We start from the raw sequence: 22,908 nt of genomic DNA, 5'->3' as shown, positions 1-22,908 counted from the left end.
GCACTTTTAGGCATGATGTACAAAACGCGGTCATCCAGCTTGCGCGGGCTAGGCTCAGAACTGCGATTCAAGTTTGCACATAGCGGCTAAAACGAATCGCAACAAGTTATTACACACAAAGCCTTACAGGCACTTTTAGGCATGATGTGCAAAACGCGGTCATCCAGCTTGCGCGGGTTATGCTCAGAACTGCGATTGAAGTTTACACTTAGCGGCTAAAGCGAATCGCAACAAGATAATACACACAAAGCCTTACAGGCACTTTTAGGCATGATGTGAAAAACAGCGTCATCCAGCTTGGGAGGGTTAGGCGCAGAACTGCGATTCAAGTTTGCACATAGCGGCTCAAACGAATCGCAACACGTTAATACACACAAAGCCGTACAGGCACTTTTAGGCATGATGTGCAAAACGCTGTCATCCAGCTTGCGCGGGTTAGGCTCAGAACTGAGATTCAATTTCGCACATAGCGGCTAAAACGAATCGCTACAAGTTAATACACACAAAGCTTTACAGGCACTTCTAGGCATGATGTACAAAACGCGGTCATCCAGCTTGCGCGGGCTAGGCTCAGAACTGCGATTCAAGTTTGCACGTAGCGGCTAGAACGGCACTTCTTACAGGCACTTCTAGGCATGATGTACAAAACGCGGTCATCCACCTTGCGCGGGCTAGGCTCAGAACTGCGATTCAAGTTTGCACATAGCGGCTAAAACGAATCGCTGCAAGTTAATACGCACAAAGCTTTACAGGCACATTTAGGCATGATGTACAAAACGCGGTGATCCAGCTTGCGCGGGCTAGGCTCAGAACTGCGATTCAAGTTTGCACATAGCGGCTAAAACGAATCGCAACAAGTTATTACACACAAAGCTTTACAGGCACTTCTAGGCATGATGTACAAAACGCGGTCATCCAGCTTGCGCGGGCTAGGCTCAGAACTGCGATTCAAGTTTGCACGTAGCGGCTAGAACGGCACTTCTTACAGGCACTTCTAGGCATGATGTACAAAACGCGGTCATCCAGCTTGCGCGGGCTAGGCTCGGAACTGCGATTCAAGTTTGCACGTAGCGGCTAGAACGAATCGCAACAAGTTAATACACACAAAGCCTTACAGGCACTTTTAGGCATGATGTGCAAAACGCGGTCATCCAGCTTGCGCGGGTTAGGCCCAGAACTGCGATTCAAGTTTGCACTTAGCGGCTAAAGCGAATCGCAACAAGATAATACACACAAAGCCTTACAGGCACTTTTAGGCATGATGTGAAAAACGGCGTCATCCAGCTTGGGAGGGTTAGGCGCAGAACTGCGATTCAAGTTTGCACATAGCGGCTCAAACGAATCGCAACACGTTAATACACACAAAGCCGTACAGGCACTTTTAGGCATGATGTGCAAAACGCTGTCATCCAGCTTGCGCGGGTTAGGCTCAGAACTGAGATTCAATTTCGCACATAGCGGCTAAAACGAATCGCTACAAGTTAATACACACAAAGCTTTACAGGCACTTCTAGGCATGATGTACAAAACGCGGTCATCCAGCTTGCGCGGGCTAGGCTCAGAACTGCGATTCAAGTTTGCACGTAGCGGCTAGAACAGCACTTCTTACAGGCACTTCTAGGCATGATGTACAAAACGCGGTCATCCACCTTGCGCGGGCTAGGCTCAGAACTGCGATTCAAGTTTGCACATAGCGGCTAAAACGAATCGCTGCAAGTTAATACACACAAAGCTTTACAGGCACTTTTAGGCATGATGTACAAAACGCGGTCATCCAGCTTGCGCGGGCTAGGCTCAGAACTGCGATTCAAGTTTGCACATAGCGGCTAAAACGAATCGCAACAAGTTATTACACACAAAGCCTTACAGGCACTTTTAGGCATGATGTGCAAAACGCGGTCATCCAGCTTGCACGGGTTATGCTCAGAACTGCGATTCAAGTTTGCACTTAGCGGCTAAAGCGAATCGCAACAAGATAATACACACAAAGCCTTACAGGCACTTTTAGGCATGAAGTGAAAAACAGCGTCATCCAGCTTGGGAGGGTTAGGCGCAGAACTGCGATTCAAGTTTGCACATAGCGGCTCAAACGAATCGCAACACGTTAATACACACAAAGCCGTACAGGCACTTTTAGGCATGATGTGCAAAACGCTGTCATCCAGCTTGCGCGGGTTAGGCTCAGAACTGAGATTCAATTTCACACATAGCGGCTAAAACGAATCGCTACAAGTTAATACACACAAAGCTTTACAGGCACTTCTAGGCATGATGTACAAAACGCTGTCATCCAGCTTGCGCGGGCTAGGCTCAGAACTGCGATTCAAGTTTGCACGTAGTGGCTAGAACGGCACTTCTTACAGGCACTTCTAGGCATGATGTACAAAACGCGGTCATCCAGCTTGCGCGGGCTAGGCTCAGAACTGCGATTCAAGTTTGCACGTAGTGGCTAGAACGAATCGCAACAAGTTAATACACACAAAGCCTTACAGGCACTTTTAGGAATGATGTGCAAAACGCGGTCATCCAGCTTGCGCGGTTTAGGCTCAGAACTGCGATTCAAGTTTGCACTTAGCGGCTTAAACGAATCGCTACAAGTTAATACACACAAAGCTTTACAGGCACTTCTAGGCATGATGTACATCATCCAGCTCTCGCGGGCTAGGCTCAGAACTGCGATTCAAGTTTGCACGTAGCGGCTAGAACGGCACTTCTTACAGGCACTTCTAGGCATGATGTACAAAACGCGGTCATCCAGCTTGCGCGGGCTAGGCTCGGAACTGCGATTCAAGTTTGCACGTAGCGGCTAGAACGAATCGCAACAAGTTAATACACACAAAGCCTTACAGGCACTTTTAGGCATGATGTGCAAAACGCGGTCATCCAGCTTGCGCGGGTTAGGCCCAGAACTGCGATTCAAGTTTGCACTTAGCGGCTAAACCGAATCGCAACAAGATAATACACACAAAGCCTTACAGGCACTTTTAGGCATAATGTGCAAATAGGCTTCACTCAAGCTTGAGCGCGTCACGCACAGAACTGCTATTCAAGGTTGCCCATAGCGGCGAAAACGAATCGCAACAAGTTAATACACACAAAGCCTAACAGGCACATTTAGGTATGATGTGCAAAACGCGGTCATCCAGCTTGCGGGGTTAGGCTCAGAACTGCGATTCAAGTTTCCACGTAGCGGCGCAAACGAATCGCAACAAGTTCATACACACAACGCCTGACAGGCACTTTTAGGCCTGATGTGCAAATAGGCGTCACTCAAGCTTCCGCGGGTTAGGCTCAGAACTGGGAATCAAGTTTGCACATAGCCGCTAAAACGAATCGCAAAGGGTTAATAAACACAATGCCTTACAGGCACTTTTAGGCATGATGTGCAAATTAGCGTCACTCAAGCTTGCGCGCGTTAGGCTCGGAACTGCGATTCAAGTTTGCCATAGCGGCTAAAACGAATCGAAACATGCTAATACAAACAAAGCCTTATAGGCACTTTCAGGCATGATGTGCAAAACGGGGTAATCCAGCGTGCATGGGATAAGCGCAGAACTGCGATTCAAGTTTGCACGTAGCGGCTAGAACGGCACTTCTTACAGGCACTTCTAGGCATGACGTACAAAACGCGGTTATCCAGCTTGCACGGGCTAGGCTCAGAACTGCGATTCAAGTTTGCACGTAGCGGCTAGAACGAATCGCAGCAAGTTAATACACACAAAGCCTTACAGGCACTTTTAGGCATGATGTGCAAAACGCGGTCATCCAGCTTGCGCGGGTTAGGCCCAGAACTGCGATTCAAGTTTGCACTTAGCGGCTAAAGCGAATCGCAACAAGATAATACACACAAAGCCTTACAGGCACTTTTAGGCATGATGTGAAAAACGGCGTCATCCAGCTTGGGAGGGTTAGGCGCAGAACTGCGATTCAAGTTTGCACATAGCGGCTCAAACGAATCGCAACACGTTAATACACACAAAGCCGTACAGGCACTTTTAGGCATGATGTGCAAAACGCTGTCATCCAGCTTGCGCGGGTTAGGCTCAGAACTGAGATTCAATTTCGCACATAGCGGCTAAAACGAATCGCTACAAGTTAATACACACAAAGCTTTACAGGCACTTCTAGGCATGATGTACAAAACGCGGTCATCCAGCTTGCGCGGGCTAGGCTCAGAACTGCGATTCAAGTTTGCACGTAGCGGCTAGAACGGCACTTCTTACAGGCACTTCTAGGCATGATGTACAAAACGCGGTCATCCACCTTGCGCGGGCTAGGCTCAGAACTGCGATTCAAGTTTGCACATAGCGGCTAAAACGAATCGCTGCAAGTTAATACACACAAAGCTTTACAGGCACTTCTAGGCATGATGTACAAAACGCGGTCATCCAGCTTGCGCGGGCTAGGCTCAGAACTGCGATTCAAGTTTGCACATAGCGGCTAAAACGAATCGCAACAAGTTATTACACACAAAGCCTTACAGGCACTTTTAGGCATGATGTGCAAAACGCGGTCATCCAGCTTGCGCGGGTTATGCTCAGAACTGCGATTCAAGTTTGCACTTAGCGGCTAAAGCGAATCGCAACAAGATAATACACACAAAGCCTTACAGGCACTTTTAGGCATGAAGTGAAAAACAGCGTCATCCAGCTTGGGAGGGTTAGGCGCAGAACTGCGATTCAAGTTTGCACATAGCGGCTCAAACGAATCGCAACACGTTAATACACACAAAGCCGTACAGGCACTTTTAGGCATGATGTGCAAAACGCTGTCATCCAGCTTGCGCGGGTTAGGCTCAGAACTGAGATTCAATTTCACACATAGCGGCTAAAACGAATCGCTACAAGTTAATACACACAAAGCTTTACAGGCACTTCTAGGCATGATGTACAAAACGCTGTCATCCAGCTTGCGCGGGCTAGGCTCAGAACTGCGATTCAAGTTTGCACGTAGCGGCTAGAACGGCACTTCTTACAGGCACTTCTAGGCATGATGTACAAAACGCGGTCATCCAGCTTGCGCGGGCTAGGCTCAGAACTGCGATTCAAGTTTGCACGTAGTGGCTAGAACGAATCGCAACAAGTTAATACACACAAAGCCTTACAGGCACTTTTAGGAATGATGTGCAAAACGCGGTCATCCAGCTTGCGAGGGTTAGGCTCAGAACTGCGATTCAAGTTTGCACATAGCGGCTTAAACGAATCGCTACATTAATACACACAAAGCTTTACAGGCACTTCTAGGCATGATATACAAAACGCGGTCATCCAGCTTGCGCGGCCTAGGCTCAGAACTGCGATTCAAGTTTGCACGTAGCGGCTAGAACGGCACTTCTTACAGGCACTTCTAGGCATGATGTACAAAACGCGGTCATCCAGCTTGCGCGGGCTAGGCTCGGAACTCCGATTCAAGTTTGCACGTAGCGGCTAGAACGAATCGCAACAAGTTAATACACACAAAGCCTTACAGGCACTTTTAGGCATGATGTGCAAAACGCGGTCATCCAGCTTGCGCGGGTTAGGCCCAGAACTGCGATTCAAGTTTGCACTTAGCGGCTAAAGCGAATCGCAACAAGATAATACACACAAAGCCTTACAGGCACTTTTAGGCATAATGTGCAAATAGGCTTCACTCAAGCTTGAGCACGTCACGCACAGAACTGCTATTCAAGGTTGCCCATAGCGGCGAAAACGAATCGCAACAAGTTAATACACACAAAGCCTAACAGGCACATTTAGGTATGATGTGCAAAACGCGGTCATCCAGCTTGCGGGGTTAGGCTCAGAACTGCGATTCAAGTTTCCACGTAGCGGCGCAAACGAATCGCAACAAGTTCATACACACAACGCCTTACAGGCACTTTTAGGCCTGATGTGCAAATAGGCGTCACTCAAGCTTCCGCGGGTTAGGCTCAGAACTGGGAATCAAGTTTGCACATAGCCGCTAAAACGAATCGCAAAGGGTTAATACACACAATGCCTTACAGGCACTTTTAGGCATGATGTGCAAATTAGCGTCACTCAAGCTTGCGCGCGTTAGGCTCGGAACTGCGATTCAAGTTTGCCATAGCGGCTAAAACGAATCGAAACATGCTAATACAAACAAAGCCTTATAGGCACTTTCAGGCATGATGTGCAAAACGGGGTAATCCAGCGTGCATGGGATAAGCGCAGAACTGCGATTCAAGTTTGCACGTAGCGGCTAGAACGGCACTTCTTACAGGCACTTCTAGGCATGACGTACAAAACGCGGTTACCCAGCTTGCGCGGGCTAGGCTCAAAACTGCGATTCAAGTTTGCACGTAGCGGCTAGAACGAATCGCAACAAGTTAATACACACAAAGCCTTACAGGCACTTTTAGGCACGATGTGCAAAACGCTGTCATCCAGCTTGCGCGGGTTAGGCTCAGAACTGCGATTCAAGTTTGCACATAGCGGCTAAAACGAATCGCAACAAGTTATTACACACAAAGCCTTACAGGCACTTTTAGGCATGATGTGCAAAACGCGGTCATACAGCTTGCGCGGGTTAGGCTCAGAACTGCGATTCAAGTTTGCACATAGCGGCTAAAACGAATCGCTACAAGTTAATACACACAAAGCTTTACAGGCACTTTTAGGCATGATGTACAAAACGCGGTCACCCAGCTTGCGCGGGCTAGGCTCAGAACTGCGATTCAAATTTGCACCTAGCGGCTAGAACGAATCGCAACAAGTTAATACACACAAAGCTTTACAGGCACTTTTAGGCATGATGTACAAAACGCGGTCATCCAGCTTGCGCGGGCTAGGCTCAGAACTGCGATTCAAGTTTGCACGTAGCGGCTAGAACGAATCGCAACACGTTAATACACACAAAGCCGTACAGGCACTTTCAGTCATGATGTGCAAAACGCTGTCATCCAGCTTTCGCGGGTTAGGCTCAGAACTGCGATTCAATTTCGCACATAGCGGCTAAAACGAATCGCAACAAGTTAATACACACAAAGCCTTACAGGCACTTTTAGGCATGATGTGAAAAACGCTGTCATCGAGCTTGCGCGGGTTAGGCTCAGAACTGCGATTCAATTTCGCACATAGCGGCTAAAACGAATCATCATCATCATCATCACCAGCCTGATTATACCCACTGCAGGGCGAAGGCCTCTCCCATATTTCTCCACTTAACCCGGTTCTGTGCTAGTAGCATCCACTTGACCCCTGCGAACTTCTTAATCTCATCCGCCCACCTAACTTTCTGCCGCCTCCTGCTACGCTTTCCTTCCCTTGGAATCCAGTTTGTTACCCTCAGCGACCATCGGTTATCCTCTCTTCGCACTACATCTCCTGCCCATGTCCATTTCTTCTTCTTAATTTCTACTAGAATAAAACCAATCGCAATCGCAACAAGTTAATACACACAAAACCTTACAGGCACTTTTAGGCATGATGTGCAAAACACGGTCATCCAGCTTGCGCGGGTTAGGCCCAGAACTGCGATTCAAGTTTGCACTTAGCGGCTAAAGCGAATCGCAACAAGATAATACACACAAAGCCTTACAGGCACTTTTAGGCATGATGTGAAAAACAGCGTCATCCAGCTTGGGAGGGTGAGGCGCAGAACTGCGATTCAAGTTTGCACATAGCGGCTCAAACGAATCGCAACACGTTAATACACACAAAGCCGTACAGGCACTTTTAGGCATGATGTGCAAAACGCTGTCATCCAGCTTGCGCGGGTTAGGCTCAGAACTGAGATTCAATTTCGCACATAGCGGCTAAAACGAATCGCTACAAGTTAATACACGCAAAGCTTTACAGGCACTTCTAGGCATGATGTACAAAACGCGGTCATCCAGCTTGCGCGGGCTAGGCTCAGAACTGCGATTCAAGTTTGCACGTAGCGGCTAGAACGGCACTTCTTACAGGCACTTCTAGGCATGATGTACAAAACGCGGTCATCCACCTTGCGCGGGCTAGGCTCAGAACTGCGATTCAAGTTTGCACATAGCGGCTAAAACGAATCGCTGCAAGTTAATACACACAAAGCTTTACAGGCACTTTTAGGCATGATGTACAAAACGCTGTCATCCAGCTTGCGCGGGCTAGGCTCAGAACTGCGATTCAAGTTTGCACATAGCGGCTAAAACGAATCGCAACAAGTTATTACACACAAAGCCTTACAGGCACTTTTAGGCATGATGTGCAAAACGCTGTCATCCAGCTTGCGCGGGTTATGCTCAGAACTGCGATTCAAGTTTGCACATAGCGGCTAAAACAAATCGCTGCAAGTTAATACACACAAAGCTTTGCAAGCACTTTTAGGCATGATGTACAAAACGCGGTCATCCAACTTGCGCGGGCTAGGCTCAGAACTGCGATTCAAGTTTGCACGTAGAGGCTAGAACGAATCGCAACAAGTTAATACACACAAAGCCTTACAGGCACTTTTAGGCATGATGTGCAAAACGCGGTCATCCAGCTTGCGCGGGTTAGGCCCAGAACTGCGATTCAAGTTTGCACTTAGCTGCTAAAGCGAATCGCAACAAGATAATACACACAAAGCCTTACAGGCACTTTTAGGCATGATGTGAAAAACAGTGTCATCCAGCTTGGGAGGGTTAGGCGCAGAACTGCGATTCAAGTTTGCACATAGCGGCTCAAACGAATCGCAACACGTTAATACACACAAAGCCGTACAGGCACTTTTAGGCATGATGTGCAAAACGCTGTCATCCAGCTTGCGCGGGTTAGGCTCAGAACTGAGATTCAATTTCGCACATAGCGGCTAAAACGAATCGCTACAAGTTAATACACACAAAGCTTTACAGGCACTTCTAGGCATGATGTACAAAACGCGGTCATCCAGCTTGCGCGGGCTAGGCTCAGAACTGCGATTCAAGTTTGCACGTAGCGGCTAGAACGGCACTTCTTACAGGCACTTCTAGGCATGATGTACAAAACGCGGTCATCCAGCTTGCGCGGGCTAGGCTCAGAACTGCGATTCAAGTTTGCACGTAGTGGCTAGAACGAATCGCAACAAGTTAATACACACAGCCTTACAGGCACTTTTAGGCATGATGTGCAAAACGCTGTCATCCAGCTTGCGCGGGTTAGGCTCAGAACTGCGATTCAAGTTTGCACATAGTGGCTAAAACGAATCGCAACAAGTTATTACACACAAAGCCTTACAGGCACTTTTAGGCATGATGTGCAAAACGCTGTCATCCAACTTGCGCGGGCTAGGCTCAGAACTGCGATTCAAGTTTGCACGCAGTGGCTAGAACGAATCGCAACAAGTTAATGCACACAAAGCCTTACAGGCACTTCTAGGCATGATGTACAAAACGCGGTCATCCAGCTTGCGCGGGCTAGGCTCAGAACTGCGATTCAAGTTTGCACGTAGCGGCTAGAACGGCACTTCTTACAGGCACTTCTAGGCATGATGTACAAAACGCGGTCATCCAGCTTGCGCGAGCTAGGCTCGGAACTGCGATTCAAGTTTGCACGTAGCGGCTAGAACGAATCGCAACAAGTTAATACACACAAACCCTTACAGGCACTTTTAGGCATGATGTGCAAAACGCGGTCATCCGGCTTGCGCGGGCTAGGCTCAGGACTGCGATTCAAGTTTGCACGTAGTGGCTAGAACGAATCGCAACAAGTTAATACACACAGCCTTACAGGCACTTTTAGGCATGATGTGCAAAACGCTGTCATCCAGCTTGCGCGGGTTATGCTCAGAACTGCGATTCAAGTTTGCACATAGCGGCTAAAACAAATCGCTGCAAGTTAATACACACAAAGCTTTGCAAGCACTTTTAGGCATGATGTACAAAACGCGGTCATCCAACTTGCGCGGGCTAGACTCAGAACTGCGATTCAAGTTTGCACGTAGCGGCTTAAACGAATCGCTACAAGTTAATACACACAAAGCTTTACAGGCACTTCTAGGCATGATGTACAAAACGCGGTCATCCAGCTTGCGCGGGCTAGGCTCAGAACTGCGATTCAAGTTTGCACGTAGCGGCTAGAACGGCACTTCTTACAGGCACTTCTAGGCATGATGTACATAACGCGGTCATCCAGCTTGCGCGGGTTAGGCCCAGAACTGCGATTCAAGTTTGCACTTAGCGGCTAAAGCGAATCGCAACAAGATAATACACACAAAGCCTTACAGGCACTTTTAGGCATGATGTGAAAAACGGCGTCATCCAGCTTGGGAGGGTTAGGCGCAGAACTGCGATTCAAGTTTGCACATAGCGGCTCAAACGAATCGCAACGCGTTAATACACACAAAGCCGTACAGGCACTTTTAGGCATGATGTGCAAAACGCTGTCATCCAGCTTGCGCGGGTTAGGCTGAGAACTGAGATTCAATTTCGCACATAGCGGCTAAAACGAATCGCTACAAGTTAATACACACAAAGCTTTACAGGCACTTCTAGGCATGATGTACAAAACGCGGTCATCCAGCTTGCGCGGGCTAGGCTCAGAACTGCGATTCAAGTTTGCACGTAGTGGCTAGAAAGGCACTTCTTACAGGCACTTCTAGGCATGATGTACAAAACGCGGTCATCCACCTTGCGCGGGCTAGGCTCAGAACTGCGATTCAAGTTTGCACATAGCGGCTGAAACGAATCGCTGCAAGTTAATACACACAAAGCTTTACAGGCACTTTTAGGCATGATGTACAAAACGCGGTCATCCAGCTTGCGCGGGCTAGGCTCAGAACTGCGATTCAAGTTTGCACGTAGCGGCTAGAACGAATCGCAACAAGTTAATACACACAAAGCCTTACAGGCACTTTTAGGCATGATGTGAAAAACGCGGTCATCCAGCTTGCGCGGGTTAGGCCCAGAACTGCGATTCAAGTTTGCACTTAGCGGCTAAAGCGAATCGCAACAAGATAAAACACACAAAGCCTTACAGGCACTTTTAGGCATGATGTGCAAAACGCGGTCATCCAGCTTGCGCGGGCTAGGCTCAGAACTGCGATTCAAGTTTGCACGTAGTGGCTAGAACGAATCGCAACAAGTTAATACACACAAAGCCTTACAGGCACTTTTAGGCATGATGTGCAAAACGCTGTCATCCAGCTTGCGCGGGTTAGGCTCAGAACTGCGATTCAAGTTTGCACATAGCGGCTAAAACGAATCGCAACAAGTTATTACACACAAAGCCTTACAGGCACTTTTAGGCATGATGTGAAAAACGCGGTCATCCAGCTTCCGCGGGTTAGGCTCAGAACTGCGATTCAAGTTTGCACATAGCGGCTAAAACGAATCGCTGCAAGTTAATACACACAAAGCTTTACAGGCACTTCTAGGCATGATATACAAAACGCGGTCATCCAGCTTGCGCGGCCTAGGCTCAGAACTGCGATTCAAGTTTGCACGTAGCGGCTAGAACGGCACTTCTTACAGGCACTTCTAGGCATGATGTACAAAACGCGGTCATCCAGCTTGCGCGGGCTAGGCTCGGAACTCCGATTCAAGTTTGCACTTAGCGGCTAAAGCGAATCGCAACAAGATAATACACACAAAGCCTTACAGGCACTTTTAGGCATAATGTGCAAATAGGCTTCACTCAAGCTTGAGCACGTCACGCACAGAACTGCTATTCAAGGTTGCCCATAGCGGCGAAAACGAATCGCAACAAGTTAATACACACAAAGCCTAACAGGCACATTTAGGTATGATGTGCAAAACGCGGTCATCCAGCTTGCGGGGTTAGGCTCAGAACTGCGATTCAAGTTTCCACGTAGCGGCGCAAACGAATCGCAACAAGTTCATACACACAACGCCTTACAGGCACTTTTAGGCCTGATGTGCAAATAGGCGTCACTCAAGCTTCCGCGGGTTAGGCTCAGAACTGGGAATCAAGTTTGCACATAGCCGCTAAAACGAATCGCAAAGGGTTAATACACACAATGCCTTACAGGCACTTTTAGGCATGATGTGCAAATTAGCGTCACTCAAGCTTGCGCGCGTTAGGCTCGGAACTGCGATTCAAGTTTGCCATAGCGGCTAAAACGAATCGAAACATGCTAATACAAACAAAGCCTTATAGGCACTTTCAGGCATGATGTGCAAAACGGGGTAATCCAGCGTGCATGGGATAAGCGCAGAACTGCGATTCAAGTTTGCACGTAGCGGCTAGAACGGCACTTCTTACAGGCACTTCTAGGCATGACGTACAAAACGCGGTTATCCAGCTTGCGCGGGCTAGGCTCAAAACTGCGATTCAAGTTTGCACGTAGCGGCTAGAACGAATCGCAACAAGTTAATACACACAAAGCCTTACAGGCACTTTTAGGCACGATGTGCAAAACGCTGTCATCCAGCTTGCGCGGGTTAGGCTCAGAACTGCGATTCAAGTTTGCACATAGCGGCTAAAACGAATCGCAACAAGTTATTACACACAAAGCCTTACAGGCACTTTTAGGCATGATGTGCAAAACGCGGTCATACAGCTTGCGCGGGTTAGGCTCAGAACTGCGATTCAAGTTTGCACATAGCGGCTAAAACGAATCGCTACAAGTTAATACACACAAAGCTTTACAGGCACTTTTAGGCATGATGTACAAAACGCGGTCACCCAGCTTGCGCGGGCTAGGCTCAGAACTGCGATTCAAATTTGCACCTAGCGGCTAGAACGAATCGCAACAAGTTAATACACACAAAGCTTTACAGGCACTTTTAGGCATGATGTACAAAACGCGGTCATCCAGCTTGCGCGGGCTAGGCTCAGAACTGCGATTCAAGTTTGCACGTAGCGGCTAGAACGAATCGAACAAGTTAATACACAAAGCCTTACAGGCACTTTTAGGCTTGATGTGCAAAACGCGGTCATCCAGCTTGCGCGGGTTAGGCCCAGAACTGCGATTCAAGTTTGCACTTAGCGGCTAAAGCGAATCGCAACAAGATAATACACACAAAGCCTTACAGGCACTTTTAGGCATGATGTGAAAAACGGCATCATCCAGCTTGGGCGGGTTAGGCGCAGAACTGCGATTCAAGTTTGCACATAGCGGCTCAAACGAATCGCAACACGTTAATACACACAAAGCCGTACAGGCACTTTCAGTCATGATGTGCAAAACGCTGTCATCCAGCTTTCGCGGGTTAGGCTCAGAACTGCGATTCAATTTCGCACATAGCGGCTAAAACGAATCGCAACAAGTTAATACACACAAAGCCTTACAGGCACTTTTAGGCATGATGTGAAAAACGCTGTCATCGAGCTTGCGCGGGTTAGGCTCAGAACTGCGATTCAATTTCGCACATAGCGGCTAAAACGAATCATCATCATCATCATCACCAGCCTGATTATACCCACTGCAGGGCGAAGGCCTCTCCCATATTTCTCCACTTAACCCGGTTCTGTGCTAGTAGCATCCACTTGACCCCTGCGAACTTCTTAATCTCATCCGCCCACCTAACTTTCTGCCGCCTCCTGCTACGCTTTCCTTCCCTTGGAATCCAGTTTGTTACCCTCAGCGACCATCGGTTATCCTCTCTTCGCACTACATCTCCTGCCCATGTCCATTTCTTCTTCTTAATTTCTACTAGAATAAAACCAATCGCAATCGCAACAAGTTAATACACACAAAACCTTACAGGCACTTTTAGGCATGATGTGCAAAACACGGTCATCCAGCTTGCGCGGGTTAGGCCCAGAACTGCGATTCAAGTTTGCACTTAGCGGCTAAAGCGAATCGCAACAAGATAATACACACAAAGCCTTACAGGCACTTTTAGGCATGATGTGAAAAACAGCGTCATCCAGCTTGGGAGGGTGAGGCGCAGAACTGCGATTCAAGTTTGCACATAGCGGCTCAAACGAATCGCAACACGTTAATACACACAAAGCCGTACAGGCACTTTTAGGCATGATGTGCAAAACGCTGTCATCCAGCTTGCGCGGGTTAGGCTCAGAACTGAGATTCAATTTCGCACATAGCGGCTAAAACGAATCGCTACAAGTTAATACACGCAAAGCTTTACAGGCACTTCTAGGCATGATGTACAAAACGCGGTCATCCAGCTTGCGCGGGCTAGGCTCAGAACTGCGATTCAAGTTTGCACGTAGCGGCTAGAACGGCACTTCTTACAGGCACTTCTAGGCATGATGTACAAAACGCGGTCATCCACCTTGCGCGGGCTAGGCTCAGAACTGCGATTCAAGTTTGCACATAGCGGCTAAAACGAATCGCTGCAAGTTAATACACACAAAGCTTTACAGGCACTTTTAGGCATGATGTACAAAACGCTGTCATCCAGCTTGCGCGGGCTAGGCTCAGAACTGCGATTCAAGTTTGCACATAGCGGCTAAAACGAATCGCAACAAGTTATTACACACAAAGCCTTACAGGCACTTTTAGGCATGATGTGCAAAACGCTGTCATCCAGCTTGCGCGGGTTATGCTCAGAACTGCGATTCAAGTTTGCACATAGCGGCTAAAACAAATCGCTGCAAGTTAATACACACAAAGCTTTGCAAGCACTTTTAGGCATGATGTACAAAACGCGGTCATCCAACTTGCGCGGGCTAGGCTCAGAACTGCGATTCAAGTTTGCACGTAGAGGCTAGAACGAATCGCAACAAGTTAATACACACAAAGCCTTACAGGCACTTTTAGGCATGATGTGCAAAACGCGGTCATCCAGCTTGCGCGGGTTAGGCCCAGAACTGCGATTCAAGTTTGCACTTAGCGGCTAAAGCGAATCGCAACAAGATAATACACACAAAGCCTTACAGGCACTTTTAGGCATGATGTGAAAAACAGTGTCATCCAGCTTGGGAGGGTTAGGCGCAGAACTGCGATTCAAGTTTGCACATAGCGGCTCAAACGAATCGCAACACGTTAATACACACAAAGCCGTACAGGCACTTTTAGGCATGATGTGCAAAACGCTGTCATCCAGCTTGCGCGGGTTAGGCTCAGAACTGAGATTCAATTTCGCACATAGCGGCTAAAACGAATCGCTACAAGTTAATACACACAAAGCTTTACAGGCACTTCTAGGCATGATGTACAAAAACGGTCATCCAGCTTGCGCGGGCTAGGCTCAGAACTGCGATTCAAGTTTGCACGTAGCGGCTAGAACGGCACTTCTTACAGGCACTTCTAGGCATGATGTACAAAACGCGGTCATCCAGCTTGCGCGGGCTAGGCTCAGAACTGCGATTCAAGTTTGCACGTAGTGGCTAGAACGAATCGCAACAAGTTAATACACACAGCCTTACAGGCACTTTTAGGCATGATGTGCAAAACGCTGTCATCCAGCTTGCGCGGGTTAGGCTCAGAACTGCGATTCAAGTTTGCACATAGTGGCTAAAACGAATCGCAACAAGTTATTACACACAAAGCCTTACAGGCACTTTTAGGCATGATGTGCAAAACGCTGTCATCCAGCTTGCGCGGGTTATGCTCAGAACTGCGATTCAAGTTTGCACATAGCGGCTAAAACAAATCGCTGCAAGTTAATACACACAAAGCTTTGCAAGCACTTTTAGGCATGATGTGCAAAACGCGGTCATCCAGCTTGCGCGGGTTAGGCCCAGAACTGCGATTCAAGTTTGCACTTAGCGGCTAAAGCGAATCGCAACAAGATAATACACACAAAGCCTTACAGGCACTTTTAGGCATGATGTGAAAAACAGTGTCATCCAGCTTGGGAGGGTTAGGCGCAGAACTGCGATTCAAGTTTGCACATAGCGGCTCAAACGAATCGCAACACGTTAATACACACAAAGCCGTACAGGCACTTTTAGGCATGATGTGCAAAACGCTGTCATCCAGCTTGCGCGGGTTAGGCTCAGAACTGAGATTCAATTTCGCACATAGCGGCTAAAACGAATCGCTACAAGTTAATACACACAAAGCTTTACAGGCACTTCTAGGCATGATGTACAAAACGCGGTCATCCAGCTTGCGCGGGCTAGGCTCAGAACTGCGATTCAAGTTTGCACGTAGCGGCTAGAACGGCACTTCTTACAGGGACTTCTAGGCATGATGTACAAAACGCGGTCATCCAGCTTGCGCGGGCTAGGCTCAGAACTGCGATTCAAGTTTGCACGTAGTGGCTAGAACGAATCGCAACAAGTTAATACACACAGCCTTACAGGCACTTTTAGGCATGATGTGCAAAACGCTGTCATCCAGCTTGCGCGGGTTAGGCTCAGAACTGCGATTCAAGTTTGCACATAGTGGCTAAAACGAATCGCAACAAGTTATTACACACAAAGCCTTACAGGCACTTTTAGGCATGATGTGCAAAACGCTGTCATCCAGCTTGCGCGGGTTATGCTCAGAACTGCGATTCAAGTTTGCACATAGCGGCTAAAACAAATCGCTGCAAGTTAATACACACAAAGCTTTGCAAGCACTTTTAGGCATGATGTACAAAACGCGGTCATCCAACTTGCGCGGGCTAGGCTCAGAACTGCGATTCAAGTTTGCACGCAGTGGCTAGAACGAATCGCAACAAGTTAATGCACACAAAGCCTTACAGGCACTTCTAGGCATGATGTACAAAACGCGGTCATCCAGCTTGCGCGGGCTAGGCTCAGAACTGCGATTCAAGTTTGCACGTAGCGGCTAGAACGGCACTTCTTACAGGCACTTCTAGGCATGATGTACAAAACGCGGTCATCCAGCTTGCGCGAGCTAGGCTCGGAACTGCGATTCAAGTTTGCACGTAGCGGCTAGAACGAATCGCAACAAGTTAATACACACAAACCCTTACAGGCACTTTTAGGCATGATGTGCAAAACGCGGTCATCCGGCTTGCGCGGGCTAGGCTCAGGACTGCGATTCAAGTTTGCACGTAGTGGCTAGAACGAATCGCAACAAGTTAATACACACAGCCTTACAGGCACTTTTAGGCATGATGTGCAAAACGCTGTCATCCAGCTTGCGCGGGTTATGCTCAGAACTGCGATTCAAGTTTGCACATAGCGGCTAAAACAAATCGCTGCAAGTTAATACACACAAAGCTTTGCAAGCACTTTTAGGCATGATGTACAAAACGCGGTCATCCAACTTGCGCGGGCTAGACTCAGAACTGCGATTCAAGTTTGCACGTAGCGGCTTAAACGAATCGCTACAAGTTAATACACACAAAGCTTTACAGGCACTTCTAGGCATGATGTACAAAACGCGGTCATCCAGCTTGCGCGGGCTAGGCTCAGAACTGCGATTCAAGTTTGCACGTAGCGGCTAGAACGGCACTTCTTACAGGCACTTCTAGGCATGATGTACATAACGCGGTCATCCAGCTTGCGCGGGTTAGGCCCAGAACTGCGATTCAAGTTTGCACTTAGCGGCTAAAGCGAATCGCAACAAGATAATACACACAAAGCCTTACAGGCACTTTTAGGCATGATGTGAAAAACGGCGTCATCCAGCTTGGGAGGGTTAGGCGCAGAACTGCGATTCAAGTTTGCACATAGCGGCTCAAACGAATCGCAACGCGTTAATACACACAAAGCCGTACAGGCACTTTTAGGCATGATGTGCAAAACGCTGTCATCCAGCTTGCGCGGGTTAGGCTGAGAACTGAGATTCAATTTCGCACATAGCGGCTAAAACGAATCGCTACAAGTTAATACACACAAAGCTTTACAGGCACTTCTAGGCATGATGTACAAAACGCGGTCATCCAGCTTGCGCGGGCTAGGCTCAGAACTGCGATTCAAGTTTGCACGTAGTGGCTAGAAAGGCACTTCTTACAGGCACTTCTAGGCATGATGTACAAAACGCGGTCATCCACCTTGCGCGGGCTAGGCTCAGAACTGCGATTCAAGTTTGCACATAGCGGCTGAAACGAATCGCTGCAAGTTAATACACACAAAGCTTTACAGGCACTTTTAGGCATGATGTACAAAACGCGGTCATCCAGCTTGCGCGGGCTAGGCTCAGAACTGCGATTCAAGTTTGCACGTAGCGGCTAGAACGAATCGCAACAAGTTAATACACACAAAGCCTTACAGGCACTTTTAGGCATGATGTGAAAAACGCGGTCATCCAGCTTGCGCGGGTTAGGCCCAGAACTGCGATTCAAGTTTGCACTTAGCGGCTAAAGCGAATCGCAACAAGATAAAACACACAAAGCCTTACAGGCACTTTTAGGCATGATGTGCAAAACGCGGTCATCCAGCTTGCGCGGGCTAGGCTCAGAACTGCGATTCAAGTTTGCACGTAGTGGCTAGAACGAATCGCAACAAGTTAATACACACAAAGCCTTACAGGCACTTTTAGGCATGATGTGCAAAACGCTGTCATCCAGCTTGCGCGGGTTAGGCTCAGAACTGCGATTCAAGTTTGCACATAGCTGCTAAAACGAATCGCAACAAGTTATTACACACAAAGCCTTACAGGCACTTTTAGGCATGATGTGAAAAACGCGGTCATCCAGCTTCCGCGGGTTAGGCTCAGAACTGCGATTCAAGTTTGCACATAGCGGCTAAAACGAATCGCTGCAAGTTAATACACACAAAGCTTTACAGGCACTTTTAGGCATGATGTACAAAACGCGGTCATCCAGCTTGCGCGGGCTAGGCTCAGGACTGCGATTCAAGTTTGCACGTAGCGGCTAGAACGAATCGCAACAAGTTAATACACACAAAGCCTTACAGGCACTTTTAGGCTTGATGTGCAAAACGCGGTCATCCAGCTTGCGCGGGTTAGGCCCAGAACTGCGATTCAAGTTTGCACTTAGCGGCTAAAGCGAATCGCAACAAGATAATACACACAAAGCCTTACAGGCACCTTTAGGCATGATGTGAAAAACGGCATCATCCAGCTTGGGCGGGTTAGGCGCAGAAATGCGATTCAAGTTTGCACATAGCGGCTCAAACGAATCGCAACACGTTAATACACACAAAGCCGTACAGGCACTTTCAGGCATGATGTGCAAAACGCTGTCATCCAGCTTGCGCGGGTTAGGCTCAGAACTGCGATTCAATTTCGCACATAGCGGCTAAAACGAATCGCAACAAGTTAATACACACAAAGCCTTACAGGCACTTTTAGGCATGATGTGAAAAACGCTGTCATCGAGCTTGCGCGGGTTAGGCTCAGAACTGCGATTCAATTTCGCACATAGCGGCTAAAACGAATCGCAACAAGTTAATACACACAAAGCCTTACAGGCACTTTTAGCCATGATGTGCAAAACACGGTCATCCAGCTAGCGCGGGTTAGGCTCAGAACTGCGATTCAAGTTTGCACATAGCGGCTAAAACGAATCGCTACAAGTTAATACACACAAAGCTTTACAGGCACTTCTAGGCATGATGTACAAAACGCGGTCATCCAGCTTGCGCGGGCTAGGCTCAGAACTGCGATTCAAGTTTGCACGTAGCGGCTAGAACGGCACTTTTTACAGGCACTTCTAGGCATGATGTACAAAACGCGGTCATCCAGCTTGCGCGGGCTATGCTCGGAACTGCGATTAAAGTTTGCACGTAGCGGCTAGAACGAATCGCAACAAGTTAATACACACAAAGCCTTACAGGCACTTTTAGGCATAATGTGCAAAACGCTGTCATCCAGCTTGCGCGGGTTAGGCCCAGAACTGCGATTCAAGTTTGCACTTAGCGGCTAAAGCGAATCGCAACAAGATAATACACACAAAGCCTTACAGGCACTTTTAGGCATGATGTGAAAAACGGCGTCATCCAGCTTGGGAGGGTTAGGCGCAGAACTGCGATTCAAGTTTGCACATAGCGGCTCAAACGAATCGCAACACGTTAATACACACGAAGCCGTACAGGCACTTTTAGGCATGATGTGCAAAACGCTGTCATCCAGCTTGCGCGGGTTAGGCTCAGAACTGAGATTCAATTTCGCACATAGCGGCTAAAACGAATCGCAACACGTTAATAAACACAAAGCTTTACAGGCACTTCTAGGCATGATGTACAAAACGCGGTCATCCAGCTTGCGCTGGCTAGGCTCAGAACTGCGATTCAAGTTTGCACGTAGCGGCTAGAACGGCACTTCTTACAGGCACTTCTAGGCATGATGTACAAAACGCGGTCATCCACCTTGCGCGGGCTAGGCTCAGAACTGCGATTCAAGTTTGCACATAGCGGCTAAAACGAATCGCTGCAAGTTAATACACACAAAGCTTTACAGGCACTTTTAGGCATGATGTACAAAACGCGGTCATCCAGCTTGCGCGGGCTAGGCTCAGAACTGCGATTCAAGTTTGCACATAGCAGCTAAAAGGAATCGCAACAAGTTATTACACACAAGGCCTTACCGGCACTTTTAGGCATGATGTGCAAAACGCGGTCATCCAGCTTGCGCGGGTTAGGCCCAGAACTGCGATTCAAGTTTGCACTTAGCGGCTAAAGCGAATCGCAACAAGATAATACACACAAAGCCTTACAGGCACTTTTAGGCATGATGTGAAAAACAGCGTCATCCAGCTTGGGAGGGTTAGGCGCAGAACTGCGATTCAAGTTTGCACATAGCGGCTAAAGCCAATCGCAAGAAGTTAATAGACACAAAGCCTTACAGGCATTTCTGTGCTTGATGTGCAAAACGCGGTCATCCAGCTTGCGCGGGTTAGGCTCTGAACTGCGATTCAATTTCGCACATAGCGGCTAAAATGAATCGAAACACGTTAATAAACACAAAGCCTAACAGGCACTTTTAGGCATGATGTGAAAAACGCTGTCATCCAGCTTGCGAGGGTTAGGCTCAGACCCAGGCAGCACAAAGCATTGGGCCAATGTTGTAAGTACGACGGCAAGCAGTGGCCCTACATTGGGCCAGCCTAACCAGCATGCTCCCAACATAGGACATGCCAGTCAACACAATGTCCAACAATGGCCCAGTCTAGCCAGTGCTCTCCCATTGTTGGCGCTGCCAGTAGCCAACACTGGCTAGCTTGGGCCAAGATGTACAGTGAGTTCCCGATATTGGCACTGCCGTACATACAGAATGTCTATGTTGGACCGAGATTGCCGTTGTTCCTCCAATAATGGTCGCACGGGTTTTAAAACTGGCTATAATGGGCCAAGCTGTCCTGCCTTCCTCCGTCATTGGGTTTTCCGTTTTTTAAAACTGGCTACAATGGACCAAGTTGTCCTGTGTTCTTCCGGCATTGGATGTTCCGGTTTTTAAACATGGCTACAATGGACAATGTTATCCTCTGTTCTTCCAGTATTGGATGTTCAGTTTTTTAAAGATGGCTACAATGGACCAAGTTGTCCTGTGTTCCGCCGTCGTTGGCCGTTCCTTTTTTAAACCTGGCTACAATGGACCATGTTGTCCAGTGTTCTTCCGGCGTTGCCCGTTCAGTTTTTAAAACTGGCTACAATGGACCAAGGTGTCCTGTGTTCTTCCGACGTTGACCGTTCCGTTGTTTTAAACTGGCTGTAATGGACCATTGCAATTTGTCTTGTGTTTTTCCAGTATTAGCTATCCCTGTATGAAAACTGCCCACGATGGACCACTTTTTCCCCTGATCTCGCAAATGTCATTGCCATCCTAAAAACGCAGCTTTAATGGGCTGCCGAAGTGAATATTTTCCGTTGACCATTCAATCAAAACAAATTCTCCATTTTTATGGTTGAATACACGTGCGCTGGACGCCAAACCGCGGCATTTAATTCCGACAACATTTTAGCCGATCGTCCGGACCTCATCAAGTACCACGTACGGGACGACAATTACTATAACGCATTCAAGCACGTACCGCTGCAACTGTCTGGATTCGTCTTTTCGGTGCGCTCATATGCGGCGCACCTTTGGGGGTCAGCTATATGTGTTTATGGTTTTAGCCTATTGGCATGCATGCAGATTTCGTCGCAGGCGCATACGCTTGTCGCACAATTATATCTAATGATAGCACGACCGTGCGACCACATATGTATACCCCAGACCGGCTAGCACTCACGACCCAATATGCCTGTATTGGACGCCGATTACATCCCTGCATCTATACGTAACCTATAGTACAAATCCAGTCGTCAGTGAGAACGCGCATAAAAACGAAATCGTGTCGCCATAGCATGTTCATGTGACTTTAAATTAGTGATTAGAAGGTAGCTTTTTCATTGCCGAGAAGGAAAACGTTGCCTCAAGTTGAAGGAACAAATTACCATTTTCTCAGCGATGTTTTTGTTCTAGTGCTTTTGTATTATCCATAAGGAACTACGCGCAGCATCGTCTGTTTACCTGGAGAAAGGACCGAATACGATGTGTGTACTTTCTAGACGCAATCACTGGAAAATGAAAAGCCGGAAGACTCGCGAGGTTACCATTTTAGTTTTGGGCATTCACACGGTGGTAAAAAAAAAATGACAGTTTTTCGTGCAGACTGCGAGCATGAAGGCCCCGGTACATTTATATGGCGCACAACATATATATCGACAATAAAAAAAAATAGTTTTTTGCCGCCTATTAGTTTAGAGTTTGACCATTCCAACCGCGCTAGGCGGTGGCAAAGGAATAAAAAAAAACTGTACAGGAATGAAAATAATGATCGCTGTCGAGTCATTCGAAAAAACGAATGCAGCCTACAAACACTGTTTTAATGAGGCAGTTTTCCATGCCCTTTCCAATTCTTTCATTCTACTAAAATGATTTGGAATACGTTGCTTGCTCATTGAACGTTATCGTCTTTTTGTGCAATCCGCGTTAAGGTGAAGGTGATTGCGAAAAACGTCTGTGTATTGCCTGATGCCACAGCGCTTCAGGACCTCGACGCGCACAAAATTGATTCTGAATCATTCATTGCTGTGTCTGTCACCGTCGATTTGCGAAGTCGAGACAAAACATGAGCGAAGAAATATTGTTACAGCTGGAGAATGATGAGGACGAAGTGGCGCGCTCGTTTGTGGAAGATTAAGAAAAAGAAGTGCGTCGAATGGGCGGCCCTCGTAGCCTGGCTCATTGGCTGTTCCT

At 47.9% G+C, this 22,908-nt stretch overlaps 1 long non-coding RNA gene across 1 annotated transcript in view; it reads right to left on the bottom strand.

The window, feature by feature from the left end:
• The window catches only part of LOC146194183 (uncharacterized), a 667,843-nt gene that overhangs the window by 591,867 nt on the left and 53,068 nt on the right, over window positions 1–22,908 (bottom strand). The window lies entirely within an intron of this gene.

Source organism: Amblyomma maculatum, chromosome 3 (genome assembly GCF_055883805.1).
Source record: "Amblyomma maculatum isolate TAMU_Amacu chromosome 3, ASM5588380v1, whole genome shotgun sequence".
Classification (NCBI taxonomy): Eukaryota; Metazoa; Arthropoda; class Arachnida; order Ixodida; family Ixodidae; genus Amblyomma; species Amblyomma maculatum.
Note: the sequence above shows the minus strand (reverse complement) of the source record. Positions and strands in the feature narration are given on the sequence as shown.